Source organism: Lissotriton vulgaris, chromosome 3_1 (assembly GCF_964263255.1).
Source record: "Lissotriton vulgaris chromosome 3_1, aLisVul1.2, whole genome shotgun sequence".
NCBI lineage: Eukaryota > Metazoa > Chordata > Amphibia > Caudata > Salamandridae > Lissotriton > Lissotriton vulgaris.
Genome location: NC_141689.1, coordinates 1,750,442,819 through 1,750,455,882, shown reverse-complemented (window position 1 = coordinate 1,750,455,882; position 13,064 = coordinate 1,750,442,819).

The following is a 13,064-nucleotide window of genomic DNA, read 5'->3' as shown; positions in this document are numbered from 1 at the left end:
ATACGGCGATGTAACAAATGAGAATATAAAGTTATACTCTACGTAGTTTATATTCTATGTACAATATAATCACTTATATGTAAGGATTTGCTAAATGCGATTGTATATAAATGTGTGTTAAAGGTTATACTGTGTAGAAAGCTTTTTGTAAGAATGTTAGAAGGGTTTAGGTCATTTGTGGTTTTAACCTGACTGACCAAGGGTTCGCAGAAGTGTAGTCCGCTGTATGTAATTTAGTGGGCTCACAGGAGTCGTGAATAGCCTTGCTGTGAACGTGAGAGCCAAGGAGTCTAGCGCTTGCTAGATTTAAGGTGACAACGCTGGACGAAGTTTATGGCCTGAACGTGATAAGAAGCGCTTAGAATTTGAGAGTTGTTTTGAGAAGTCCATTCACAGGACCTAGAAGGGTCAAAATCATAGTCGTAAAGTTTAAAGTTCTGCTGAGGTTGTTGACTTATGATCTGAAGGTGTCAATTGTAATATTGAATGAAGTCACCAACAAGAAGACGAAGATGACATCTGAGGAGAAAGGTCAACTTAACGGACAGCGAAAGAGACGAAGCAAGGAAAAGGCTGGAAGATTACCTCACGGGGAAAGTCCGTGGTGGGCGTCGAAGGGGCGTTCCACCTACACTGTGATTGTGTATTTTAGGGACAGCACCCCGGAGTGAAGATAGCAATTGGCAATTAGCGAAGGGAACAGCGAAGCGAATTGCTCAGAGGGAGCTCGGAGAGAAGGGCGAAGGGTAGATGACTTGAGCAGATGCGCTGAGAGAGATCAGAGCGCAAGAGAGCAGTAGGCCGAGGACCCTTAGAGAGCGGATGGGTAGGCAGAGAGGGTACTGCTTCTGAAACTTAAGTTACCTTTAGAGGCTAAGAGAGTTTGAACTTCTTTGGGAGTCAAACTGCTGACACCTTTTTAGGTTAGGAACTTGCGAAGTAGGGATGCCACTTAGTATAGAGTAGGGACAGATTTAACTTGATACTTTTCTCTTTCTGTAGATGACGCAAAGGAACCACTTCACATCGATGCTTTAAATTGCTGATTTTGGAATTGATTTTGTATTCTTTTTGTATACTTTTTGAGATTTATCCTAAGAGGATTGTATTTGCATTTAAATTAGGCATGAGCGAATTTTGCGGATCTCGCGTTCGCGAATTTTGCGGATTTGCGGATTCGCAATCCGCAAAATCCGCGAATTCCCGCGAATTTGCAGATTTTTTTTTTTTGTGTTCGCCCGTGTTTCTGCCAGTTCGCGAGGGTTTTGTACACTTTCGCAAATTGCGAACTTACCTGTCGGGTCTCAAGTTTCGCGAACTTGTTGTTTCTACGTGTCCAGCCTGTTTGGGACACTCTTCTTCATCACTGCCACTCTCTGTCACCACTGCCACTCTCTGACTACTCATGCCACCCTCTGGCCCACCCATGCCACCCTCTATTTCATCACCACACCCTCTGGTTGTCCAGTGTACATTATTTTCGGCAAAGCAAAGCACACCTTCCCTGCCTCAAGTGACCTGAATTAATTTGGGGCTGATTAATGTGTCACAGAATATTTTTTTAGCTGGCACCTGCTTCCTTAGTGCGCCCTGATTAGTGATCTTTTGCACTTGCTAAGTGCTTTCATTGTTGCAAAATTAGTTACAACACCTGCCCTGCCCCAACTGACAATAATGAATTAGGGGCTGATTAATGGATTTTAACTTCCAGCCTGGCTCCTGCTTGTCTCCCTTAGCTGTAATTCAGGACCTTTGTGGCATATGTGTAACTATTCTGAGGTTCAGAGCAGGGTCACATAATAGTTTCAACTGGCAACTGAACTCTGGAGGGGCCCCTCAGGAAGCACTACAGGAAATGGCTACTAATGATGAGCCTGAACTTTTGAACCTGGTAAGTAGTTACTTTCAGTTTTGCTAAGATCGTATTTCTGCAATTTTGCACTTATTCGCGGGGCGCGAACTCACGCGAACTCACGCGAACAGTGCGAGCAGTGCGAGCAAAATCCGCTGCTCGCGGATTTGCGGATTTTGCGGGAGATTCGCAAATCTCGCGGATTGCGGATTTCCCGAAAATCCGCAAAATCCGCGAGCGGAACGGATTTTCCGCCCACCCCTAATTTAAATTTGACTTTTATATAAAACTTTCAAAACTTTATCAGTTGTAAGTGGTTCTTCAGAGTGGCGTCAGTTTATGGGGTTGATCTAACCTATGCGGGGTTTGTCTTTTACTCAACGACAGAAATCAAGCGATCCAAAAATTTCGAATGAGATAAGTTATTAAATTGATCATAAATTGATATCAAAATCTCATTCCTCGCACCCTCATAACCCCTGCTCTACAATGTGCAGCGGGAGTGATTCATGAACTCTGGCTCCTCAGTCCAGATGGCCCTCCCTCCCCCACGGCACCTCTTCCCTCTCATCCCAGGTCCCCAGTGGTCAGCAGCGCAGGCATCTCTGGAGGTGGCCTCAAAGCTGCATTGGCCCTATAGTCACCCGGTGCTAAATTTAGAATTACACAAATAAACGTCGAGGATCTGCTCCAAGAACAGTTATTTTGTGGTGGCTTGAAACTAAACACACGTAGTGCCAGCGGGAATACTAGGCGCTAAAACAGGAGTGCAGCGTCTCGGACCTGATGGAATTCTACCACCGACTGCAGCATTGAACTTTTTGCTCAGGAAGCCCCTTACCACAACCCCTTCCCCTCGGATACTTTAAACTGCTTATATAAAGTGTATTGCTCAGTGAGCTATTCAATACTCTCCTACACATTAAACTTGCAGCCGCAACCGCGCTAGAATGACAACTGACTGCAAGCACTTTTATTGACTGCTGATACTCTGTAATTACACAATGTGCATTTCCAAAACAAGTTGTTAAGCCATCTCAGTGCAAACATATTATGCATTTGAACTGCATTATTAAAACAATGCATACCATCATTTTTTCGCCTCGACTTTTCACATTCTGTGGCAAAGATACTTTTGTGTACTTTCTAAAATACATATAGCTTTTAAACACAATACACTGTATTTGCATCTATTGATCGCGTTTCACGCGCAACAGTCCAGCTTGTTTATAGTCAAGACAATCACTGCACCTACGTGGGTACTCTCTTACAGTCAGTCCAATAGCCAGGGACGCTTCGTGATTCAGCCGTCTGCAAAGCTCTTAAACACCTCGTCAACGGTCTTAAGCACTATGCAACTCTCTACATGCAGCTACCTGCACATAAAATACAGGCATTCACGCACCACAGACTCAAACGCACATACCACAGACGGAAGTCCAGCATGCACTTTGCATGAAGCCTCTCTATATATTCTAACACCTTATTATGCATCCATATTACAGCTACGAAATAAATATGAGATACTGACACAATCATTTCCATACAATAACAGCACTACCTCAGCACGGCCAGCAAGCAAGCATAACCCTTCAAACAGCAACCACAAATGCAGGGTCCAGGAATCAGGCATCAATGGAAGATCTCCACAAAGCGACCACAAGTGTCGGGACCACCAGTCTTTGGTGCAGTTAGAGAACTGAGACAGGATGATTTGACTTGCGGAGGATCACACAGCATGCGAAGAGGGCACGTGCACTAGGGATGGGAGTTAAGTCGAATCTCATGTAGTTTGCAGTCAGGGCCTCTATCAGAAGCTGTGACCGGAAATGGTTCCTGTAAAACAAACAAACTTTGTCTAAGTCTGACTCGCTGCTTTCTCTTGGGCAGTGCCACTCGCAACCATCGCCCGGAATTTAGCGTTTCCACGCGTGAATGTAAAGCAACTTAATGCGTGACACTGGGCCTGATTCACAAAGCTACCTACCTGGACAGGAAGTGAAACCCTGGAGGTGAGAAAACACCAACATATATGCAGTCGCGGCTCGCGGGGGTGGGGGTGGTGGGGGGTGGGGGGGGGTTCGCGCAGGGGTGGGTGGTGGGGAATTAAAAATATAATATAATAAAACGAAAACTTACCTCAGCCGGTTCACGCCACCTCTGCTGCTCCCCTTGGCACCTTGTTCACAACGGCCCTGAAGTGGATTGGCAGCCCCTCTCAGCCACACCTGGCGCTGCCAGCAGCGCCAGGCGTGGCTTAGGGCATGGCTAATCTTCGCCCACAGCACGCCCATTAGGAGCCCTTCGGACTCCTAATGGGCATGCGCAAACAAGGGAAACACAAGTGCGCATGAGTGGGCACGGTGCGAAAATTCGCCCTCCGTCCCCACTCATGCGCACTTGTGTTGCTGCATGCCCCTGGTGACGTCTGACTGACAACCATATCAGTCAACACGACGCCGGACCGCCCACCCTCTTCAGGAAGGGGTGGGTGGTCCGACCTCATGCTGACTGACAGGATTGTCAGTTCTCCATCGGCGTCTTTGAACTTAAGTAAACTGATTCAGTTTACTTAAGTTCAAAGACGCAGAGGGAGCTGCGGGGCGAGAGGCTACGCCCCCACCCCCCAATGGACGCACCGCACCTGCTAGGAATGCACCATATCTTAGTAGATATGGCACATTCATGCCATCCCCATGTGAGGCTGCGCAGCAAGTTGTCTTGCTGCATTGTACTGCATCACGGCTTTGTAAATCTGGCTCCAATGGGTATCTTCACTGGAGTTTGCCATAACACTCCACCAGCCGCTGTCGGTAGAGGGTGTACCTGCAGGGCGGTGACATGGGAAGGGTGGGGGATAGTAATCTATGGATTACGGAGCTTTACAGGTATGTAAACTTATAAATCAATAAAACGAATTTCGTTGCGCATACTGCATCGCATTTGGGGATGCAGTGCATGCAATGAAATTTGTTTTATTTATTTATATGTTTACTTACCTGTAAAGCTCCGTAATCCATACATCACTTCCCCCCACCCTGCCCCTCCCCCTCCCCACGTCACTGCCCTGCAGGTACACCCACTACTAACCGCAGCTGCACTCCACAGTGAAAGGTAATTTTGTGATGCTTCTCCGGGTTTTCACAATATACACAAAATGCACATTATGCTTTTTGTCACGTTATGCTACGTGACTGCGTGCATTAACCTTCAGTAAATATACTGAGTGCCACTGGAATTAGGCGATTCTGTAGCATTTCCCACATCATTATTTTTTTGGGGCAGCAGAAAATGCCACATAATCAATGATCTGCTGCATAACCAGCAGGTTTTATAAAAAAAAAAATTATTTGTTTCTAGCATAAACGGATCAAAACCTAAAATCGCTGCCTTATGCAATTGTTAATTGGTCGCCTTTCACTGTTTGTGTGCTCAACTGGTACTAAGGAGGTGAAACCATTACCCAGACACAGTTAATACGCGAAAAATGTCAAACTTATGAAATGGTGCTATTACAAAATGTGCCACATTAGGTCGCATAATTTGCCCTTTCTTGCCACATAAAATAGTCAACCCTGTAGAACAATTTGGTCCTACACTGCCGCATAATTCTGGTGCCGCTAAATATACCCCTAAATTCGTCATTCTTCCCTTATAATCTCGTGTCACACAGTTGTTTTGCTTAACAGCCTGCTAAACGTGCTGATGCTGAATACACGATAAACACTACTACCAGGCGTATACTGTGTGTCAGTATGTGGTTAGGTAAAATGTATATTGTTCACGCATGGCCTACCAAGTCAGATAAACGGCCTCACAGAGCCCTGTGAAAGGTAAACTTTGCAGTGCGCAAAGTACAAACATTCTTGCTTTCGGTTTGCTGCAACAAAATGTTCTCTTCGAATGATAATCTGCATTTGCACTTTGCTTATATTTTTTTGCTTCTAGGACTATAGCCGGATCCGTGTCTTGGTTGTTTTTCTTCATAGGGCGTCTTTATTTTAATTATCCAGGCCGCATCTTCTTGTAATGGAGGTCCCGGTAGGCGGTGCCGACTGCGGAAGAACACTTAATGCTGAGCAGACGTGCGGCCCAGGAGCGCATCACCAAAGCAAGGCCGCCAGGTTGTTCTGTTTTTCTTCAGAACTAGAAGCCAGGCATTTTAACGGCTGCGTTTAATTTTTCTATTATATTATTTTTTCCCTTGTCCAGCGTCTAACATACCGGTGAAAACAGCACTAAAAACTTGTGCTAATCTTTCGGTTCCCATTTCACCTGGGCTCCTTTGCACTTGTTTTTTTTTAATTCATGTGTTTATTGTGTTTTTGCAAGCATTGTATTATTATTGACGCTACAATGCGAATACACGCGAATGCAAAGGTGGCATTTCACGATAATCTTTTAGGGGCAGATGTATCAAGCAATTTTTTTGTCGCAAACGCTGCAAATCGCAGAAATACTGCGTTTGCGGCAAAAAAATAGAAAATCGTGATGTATGTAAATTTTCGCATCGCAAAATAATTCATCGCTATGTTTGGAATTAATTATTTGCGATTTCTGTGTTTCTGCGAATATTTTGGCGATTTCTAGTTTTTCATGCTTCTCATTTTGCGATTTTCGCAAATGTAGAAATCGCAAAATTAGAAATCGCAAAGAGATGTATGAAATAATCGCTAATTGCGAAAACATGGAAATCGCAATTTAAGAAATCGCAATTAACACTAAGAACAGTCAGGTGGTAACCATGTTTAAAGTATATAAAGAACTCCACAATGCTGCTTCAACTGTCACAATGGCTGGACTTTACCTGATTGTCAGGAGGCTGCGAATTCAAGCCCTTGCACAGAGGAGACTGAGGCAGGAGAGAATCTTCAGACTGCATATTACGCTGTTTCAGCAAACTGAAGGGCAAATTTATGAGAAATACAGACTGAACCCACACACAATTTTGGACCTATTTGATGAATTGAAGACATATTTGGAACATGCAGCAGCCAGGACACAATCAATTCCAACACATGTACAGGTATTGTGCTCCCTGCACCTTTTGGCCTCTGGTTCTTTTCAAAGGGTCATTGCTGAGGTTGGAGGTGCCTCTCAGACTGCCCTTTCATGCTTTTTTAAGGTTTTCCTGGAAGCAATGATGAGTAGGCTTCAACATCATATCTACCTCTCCAGCAATCAGCAAGGCATTCAAGATACAAAATTGGAATTCTATCAAATTGCACATTTTCCACATGTGATCGGTTGCATAGATGGTACCCGTGTTTCCATCATTCCACCTGCTGCCAGAGAATATGTGTTTAGAAATAGAAAATGCTACCATTCCATCAACATTCAAATGGTATGCAGTGCTAAGTATATAATCACTGATATAGTGGCTCAGTACCCAGGGAGCACACAAGACTCATATATATTTAGGCACATAGGACTTCACAGACGTTTGAGTGCTGGCGAATTTGGTGAGGGTTTCCTACTAGGTAAATATATTTGAATTAAAATGATTATTTGCTGATAATTCATTATTCCCATGTCCTAAGCAGGCCTTTATTAATTCTCATCATGCAGGTGATAGTGCCTATGCTGTTCGTGATTTCATCATGACCCCATACCTTAATCCATCAAATGTACATGAAAGAAGATATAACAAGGCACACCGTTCAACACGTGCGGTAATAGAAAGGACTTTTGGAATTTTAAAAAGCCGGTTTCGTAGGATTCACAAGAGTGGAGATGCATTACAATATAATCCTGCAATGTGCTGTAAAATTGTTACCTGCTGTGCCATGTTACATAACATGGCAATGAGAAAAGGAACTACTTTGGAAATGAGTGATTCAGATACATCAGATAAAGAAGAAATACCCCCACCAAGAAGAGTTGCTGCTGGAGTTGGAGCAGCAGCTGGACGGCAAAGACATACTGACATTACATACAATTACTTTTAGGTAAGAACTAAAAACCACAAACAAAAATGCTGTTCAAAGTATTATTTGTTTAATCATTCTAACACAAGGCAGACTGTAAATGTTATACCTGACCTGTTACTGCACCGGTCATTGTACTTATTCAACATAAATAATGCAACATTGAAGTTTAAGTTTTCCTTCATATGTGACACAAAGCATTACTTTCTGCACTGCCTACGTTTAGAGTGCTGTGCTGATTCCCTGCTACTGCTAGCAGCAGTATGGGCTGCATGCCTTTCACTTCTGCGCTGACTACTGTCAGAAGTAGGAGTTTTATTACTGCTACTTCTACTTGTTAAGTCCTCTGGGTCAGTAGCAGTTTCAACAATTGCCCTCGCTCCTCAGTTTGCAGTTTGCTGTAATTCAACTGCACTTGTGACTTTGTCTAGTCCTTTTGCAACATTTCTTGTGCACTCAGAGATCTCGCCTTGTGAAATTTGTAGTGACACCACACAGCCTGTTAATGGCCTTAGAGTACACAAGCATCCTTGCATGCATACGGCGTCCAGCCCTGTTTCGTGCATCCTCAGAGCGCTCTGTGGCCAAACAAAGTTTACCCACAGATGCAGCTATTGCCCTCATACCTGCACCCATGCCTGCATTGTTTTTATTCATTTTAACCAGCTGGCTGTTAATGGACCGTAGGGACTTGTGCTGCTGGCGCTGCACACTTAACATGTCCTGCTCCAAACCAGCAAACACAGTTGGATTTTCCACTACTCCATCCCTGCTGCCCCTTGATCTCTCCAATGTGTATGCTCTTCTTCTCTGTGCCTGTCTTTGCCCAGTATGTAATGGTCTAACGTGTTCCTCCTGTGTACTATCTCTAGAACCTTCAGGCTCAACATCATCTTCGTCAAATGGAGGCAGAGGGGCCACACGTCTTCTTTTTTCCCTGACAATGGATTCAACTTCCTCAGAGGCACTGTCTTCTGCTGGTGAAACAACTGGGATCTGTGCCTCATTAACTTCATTATCCTCCTGGGAATGACCTGCATGTGCTGTGGATGTAGATTGAGACAAATGAGTTTGTGGTGTGTAGTACTGTTTGATTTCAATAAAGTTTTCAATTTTCAAAACTTAAAAAATATTGTGGATCTTCTTCTCAAATCAATACTACTAATTGTGAATTTTTCTAGCAGTTAAACTAGGCTTGGGAACCAAACTGAAGTGCACAAGATACTGCTGAAATTAATCCCCAATGACTGAGACTCAGGGTTCCTCTCTTGTTTGGAATTACACTGTGCACAGGCACTACATTTTACAACATGCATGACCCACAACTGCACTAATATAAAAACATTCTTCTTACCTTCTGCTCCTTGTCCATGGTCAGAGCTGTCGATTTGCGCCACTCCACTGGCACTCTCTGGCAAGATAGTTGCCTCCACAAGTTCCTCATGAGGAGTTGGCTGCTCCACTGTAGATATTCCCCCGCCTGTCTTGCTTGAGTACTTTATCCTGGAAGCAAGCTTTTCTTTTGACTGGAGGTGCATATCATACCACTTTTTCTTTAATTCATCAATGGTACGTGGCACAACTCCCACAGAATTCACTTTCTCCTGGATTTCCAACCAGATTTTTCTTTTGCGAGCCTCAGGAACTTTAAGGGCTGCCTTTCCAAAAAGCAACTCATGGTTGCAAGCCATCAATTCAATAAGGGTTTCCTGTTCCTTGTCTGAGAATTTCTGCTTTCTTTTTCTTTTTTCTCCAGCGTAACCTCCTTGTGAATTTTCTGGATCCATGCTGCAGCAAAGCAGGTCTTCGCAGGTGCCAAACAAGCTTCCAACTGCCACTGGGTGTGGCTCAGGCAAGCAGGTGCAGGTATTCAGCAAGACTTCCACATTGTGATGTCATCAGTTGGTTCCAGCATTAGCAGATTCACCTTTTTCGCGATTTCTTATTTTGCGAAATTCGCAGTATAAGAAATCGCACAAACATCGCAGAATATTCTGTGATTTTTAAGGCATCGCAGAATATTTGCAAAAAAGTACATACATCGCCTTTTGCGATTCCTTATTTGCGAAACGCAAAAGATTGCAAATAAGAAATCGCACAAGGGGACATTGATACATCTGCCCCTTATACATTAGTCATAAGTGCATAATCTTAGGGATTCTACCATTTATTTATTTATTTGAAAGGTTTTATATAAAGATGGCTAGACCCGGTGGTATCAGAGCGCTTTCCATGAATAGAGGCAAACAGAGAAAACAGTTGTACAGGATCACAAATGAAGCAAGCAAATACATAACAGTGTAAAAATAAGCGTGGCGAGGATTAGGGTAAAAAATTTGCTATTACTAATCAATGTAGACAAATGTGCGATTAGAAGATACAGGGGTTATTGCCGGAAATGAACATAAACAAAATATACATGGGGGTAGAAGTCAGTGTCTAGGAAGGGTGGAATGAAATGAGCAATGGTTGGGTGCAAAGAGGGTAAGAAAAGAAACGGAAATAAACGAAGCAGGGGGAAGAAGAAAGTTCGGTCCATGTGAAGATTAACGACCCCAGTATAAGTTGAGAAGGTGATTTTTAAGGTCTTATGAAAGCATAACTCCCTCTCCAGAATTCATATCTGTCTTTCTTTCAATATTTACAAAAAGAGTTGTCTTTGACCCTGAACAACACTCTGCTGCCCTTTGGGTATATTTGCTGGAGACAAATACAATAAGCATGAATCCATGCACACAATAAGCCATGTAGTGATGTGCTTACCTGCTTCTGTCCTACTTCGTCATTACTCCTTGACAAAACGAAGCAACATTGGTAAGCATTTTTGTCCATTCCGCAAGGTCACCAACTACCATCTCGCCTTTTTGTGTGGCTGTAACGAATTGTTCCTCTGCCAATGCCCACTCTAGAATGTCTTTCTTTCATGTCTCAAATCTTAGGACTCTCTCCTGGGTGCAATGAATTACTTTCCGTCGTTTAGCTGTACGAATTTACGCCTTATTTGGTGCTTTTTGGATAAGTGAAATTACCTACCAGAGGGCCAGATGTACGACACTATTTTGCATGCGCAAACGGGTTAGTGACCCGTTTGCACATGCAAAATGTGAAAGGGCTATGTACAATTCCTAAATAGCGAGTCACAATTCATTTGCGACTCGCTATTTAGGAATTGCGAGCCGCCATTAGGAAGGGGCGTTCCCTTCCTAATAGCAACCCCAAGGCCATGTATGAATGTTTTGCAAGTGCAATTGCGGTTGCAAAACACTTGCAAATTAATGGAGTGTCAAATGGGAAGGGGTCCCTAGGGGACCCCTTCCCCTTTGTGTATAGCTCTCAAAATATATATTTTTTGTTTTCACGGGCAGGCAGTGGTCCCAGGGTCCACTACCTGCTCTTAAAAATTAAACAAAAACGTTTCATTTTTTTTTAAATGCATCCCGTTTTGCTTTTAGGAAAACGGGCTGCATTTAAATAAAAAAAAACTACTTTATTGAAAAGCAGTCCCAGACATGGTGGTCTGCTGAGCCCAGCAGGCCACCATCCCAGGGCGGGCCTGTCATTCGCAATGGGCTCGCAAATTGTGAGTGGCTCATTAATATTCATGAGCATCGCAATGTGCGACTCCATTGGGAATCGCAAACAGTGTCTGAGACACTGTTGTAAACATGATTTAGCTCCTCTCAATTTGCAACTCACATTTTGTGGCAAATTGCGAGGTGCTAAATCCAATGGTCGTACATCTGGCCCAGAGTGTTTAAATGTTTTATTGTGGCATAGATCCTGTTGCTCGGCATAAGTTCATCACCACCATGCCCCAAGGCACCTTTTCCACTTTGACTAGTTTCTAAAACACTTGTTTATTGGGCTTTCTGTGTATTCATCATTGTGGTCCTAAGCTTTCCTCCAACAATAGTTTCCACTATATATAGCCTTTATATTGAATGATGCAAAAGTGTGTGCTGATCAAGAGCTGATCAAGCTGCCAAAGTGTGCTAAAAAGTAACTCCCAAATTTCAGAGAAATTTTATAACCTGTTCTCGCATTACTGATGCTTCTGTCAGCCAAAATCATGCAATCATTCAAAGATGTTCAGTGATTTTCAGTGATCAAAACTGAATTTCACTTGTTTGATGCTAAATCTTTCAATTAAGAAATTCTTAACATGGCAATGCAGTAGCGGCTAACATCAGTGCCAGATATCGCCTCCACCGAAATATAAATCTAATTATATCTATTGAATTTATATTTCGGCAGACAGGATATTCATCACCATTATGACGGAGTAACCTGCCTGCCATGATCTAAATCAGGCCCTAAAGCGGTTTAATCCAATGTGCTGTATTATAGAAAATAGTAGTGGCCCTATTTACAGTGTGCTGGATGAGAATACAACCTCTGCTCCACTTGCAGAGGACCGCCTATCAGATTTAGAGTTATCCATCTTTCTTTAAGTGGAGCCACCACTGCAGCAGCTCTATTGAAGGCATTGATCAATTGCTGAGTAGGTGGCATATTTGATGCACCTGCTTTGCTCTACAAGAACAAACTCCCAAAGCAGGAGTTTTCTTCCTGAACCTGGGTGTCATGGTGTAATGTCAACACTTCTCGCATGGCAGTCACAGGTAGAGAAAATGAGTGACAGCTGCCCATGCTAAGCAGGGTGAGGTGACCAACACTATGACACAGGAGATGCATGGTAGATGGGCTACTGGGTCAAGTGGGTCTGGCGGTAAAGATGGCCGAGACTCTGCTGACAGAAACCCAGAAAGTCCCCACCTCTAATGGTGAAACAGTTCATCTGTCATTTAATGGGTATGCACCATTTCAACAACTATAAATGGCCCCATAGGTCTAAAACGAAAGTATACTCACCACATAATAACATGCAATTAAGATAAGAGTTGTGGCACAAGAACATTTAGTGCTCTCCTACAAATTGATACAAATACATGCATCCATCTTCTCACTTTTTAGGGGAAAAAACGAATTTCCTTCTCCTTCCCTGTCTGTGTCTGTTCTCATCCAGCTTGAAATGAGTTTAGCTCTTGTGAGACAGGCGTCCTGATACCATCTGGCCTATTACGATTTTGGGCAGATTTGTGTTCGCCCGACACCATTGCAGTCCAGAACTGACACACCACAGGTTGCTGTTTCTGACCGCCGGATTTGGATGCAAATTGGCGAAGAAACATTGACTGTGATAGGTTCCATCTTGCGTGGACTACCTAATTGAATTCAAGACCCTCTGACATTGTTTCTGTTTACACTGTATATTGTTTTTATGT